The sequence below is a fragment of the Rattus norvegicus genome, chromosome 8 (genome assembly GCF_021556685.1).
Source record: "Rattus norvegicus strain SHRSP/BbbUtx chromosome 8, alternate assembly SHRSP_T2T, whole genome shotgun sequence".
Lineage (NCBI taxonomy): Eukaryota > Metazoa > Chordata > Mammalia > Rodentia > Muridae > Rattus > Rattus norvegicus.
The window spans coordinates 51,507,488-51,510,110 of record NC_141541.1 but is presented as its reverse complement, the minus strand read 5'-3'; positions in this window follow the sequence as shown (position 1 = coordinate 51,510,110).

Genomic DNA, 2,623 nt, shown 5'->3' with positions numbered 1-2,623 from the left:
AGGTCATCAGGTCTGTCGGCATGCACCCTTACGCTGAGTCATCTATCTCACTGACTGTTATTCTCGATAGACTCATGATGATATGCCCTTCCAAGATTACCCCCACTTACTTCCTGCCCCAGTTCCACCTCCTTCCTTCAAGCGAAGGACAACCTCAACACATGTACGGAGAAAACACTCCAGTTTCTACATGTTTGCCTCTCCTCCAGCAAATGAACCCTGAAACAGAGAGCCCAGATATCAAACCTTGAATTGAGACCAGGTAGGATCAGGAACTCTGCTGAGACGTTGACAGTGCATTTTTGGACTCAAAGACCAAACGTAAGAGGTCCCAAGAGGTCACCAAGGCTGGTGACTATCTCTTGTCCCCAACTGTGGCCAATCAACTGAGCCCTTGCGTGAGAATCTGGTGCTGCTGTAAACAACAATAGAAATACACAGAAGCTTCAAACTGTGGGTATCCAATGCTTTCCTAGGAGAGGAGTGGTGTGTGCGTATGGGGGTGTATATGTGCATGTATGAGGTGTGTGTGTATGAGAGTGTATATGTGGGGACTGTATATGTGCATGCATTATGTATGTATGATTGTATGCATAAGTGTATGTGTGTATTATGTGTGTGGGATATGTGTGTATGTGTGATGTATATGTGTGTATATATGGGAGGTGTATATGTATATATATATATATATGTGTGTGTGTGTATTATGTGTGGTGTGTGTATATATGAGGTATCTGTATATGGGTGTGGTGTGTGTGTGTGTACTCACGTGTGCACACACACGTGCACGCTGGGTAAGGACTTATCTTGTATTTCGTTGTGTTTCTTAGCTCCGCGGCTTTCTTCAATGCATGCATTGCAAGGAAGCTCCGATGCCGGCCCCTCCACATTGCTACTGCCTTTTCAGTAGTTAGGACCCACAGCCACCTCCTTTTCCTGGGCTTTCATCTCCACAGCCCTCATTTCTGCCTGCAGCAGTGGAGCATCAATTACACACTCCAATTATGCGATTATACATATTTTCACTAATTAGTAATAATTCTTGCTACTCATTCTGTCAGCTCCCACTGACGGGCGGACTTTGGAGGGCATTTGAGAGGATAACCACAGCTTTGTGACCCTGGAAAGAATCTTCTATCATAGCACGCCTGAGATAAAATGGAAACTGAGGCACCGTGGGGTACCATAGCCAAGTCTGTGAAAGAGAAAGCCACTGAATTGAAGACTTGGCTTTGACTCCGTAGAATGCTCGTTCAACTGTATGGACATTTTGAATGAATGGGGGTGTGGCCTGAAGAGAAAAGTAGTTTACCTCAGGGCCAGTACTTTGTGGGCATCAAATTAGCTACCATTAAGGTTCAGAGTTCCCTTATTTATAGATTTTTTTTCCTTTGATCACATAATCACACTGCGACCTTCTCTCCCCAGACTTTGCTTAATATGCGGGGAGGAAGGGTTACTTTGTGATCTAAATTAAAGAACCTCTCTTGCTCTTCCCCAGTCACGCACCGAAGGCAGCATTCTGTACGGTGGAGACGAGGAGCTACAGTAACCACAGTTTGCTTTGAAAGGGTAATTTACTAAGTCTATAGCAGGCAAAAGTGAAAGAAATAACAACAGAGCTACAGAGAAGCAGAGGCTGGGGAGAAAATACCATCAAATCGGGAGCTTACAAACAGCCCACAAAACTGAGAAGCTGGGGTTCCAGGTCGACCGCCGCAAGCGAAAGGTCCTCTCGCTACAGCGATCAATTTCCCATGGCTGAACTTTTGGCTTCCAGTTCCCGCTGCAGGCCTTTTTTATATCATGAGGTAAGTGCTAGTAACCTCTGCTGGAAATAGTTTGCCTCTTAGCTGTTCTCAGGGGCACAATGTTTTCAGCGCCCGTAGCTTGTTTGTTGTCTCCCTTCTCCTTGGCCCAAAGTTAGGGAGCCAGCTTGATCAAGGAAGATGTTTGAGAGAACACTTGACCTGAGTGACTGAGTCTGAAACAGGAAGTCCCTCCTCAATCCCAGAGAGCACTTTCAACAAGCTTAAACACGTAAGTTACCAATATAACACACATAATGGGTGCATAAGAACCCATCTGTCCCACTCAGCTTTCAAAGGTAGAGGCTTAACAAAATGACACATACTCCGGAATGTCAGGTATACAGGCCAGCTTTAATCCTCAGAATATCGGGAGGTACCTTTCACTGCTCCTGTTAGAGAGGAGGACAGGGTCTTAAGAGTGACTCGCCAAAGGTCTCAATGGCTCTAAGTGACATGGTTTTGACTAAACCCGGATTCTGGTGCACTCCAGAACCAGCACCCCCTTCTCTGGATGGTGCTGACAGCATACCCTGTTGGCAGCACAGAAAACTTTGATGCATGTGCCAAACCTGAGAGCCCTTGCAAACAGCAAAAGCAAGGCAGACACAGAGACTAAGATACTCCATGTAACAGAGACTTTGCAAAGCCAGATTTCATTTTGATCAGGGCCAGCAGACAGCAGTTCTAGTCAAGGAGAGGAGGGAAAAATCAATCAAAGCAGTTTTCCAACTGATCACACTGGTCAGTTGATGTGCACCCGACCAGTTTAAGTCAATCCTTCATCCAGGTCAGGGGAAAGGCCGGTGCTGGCT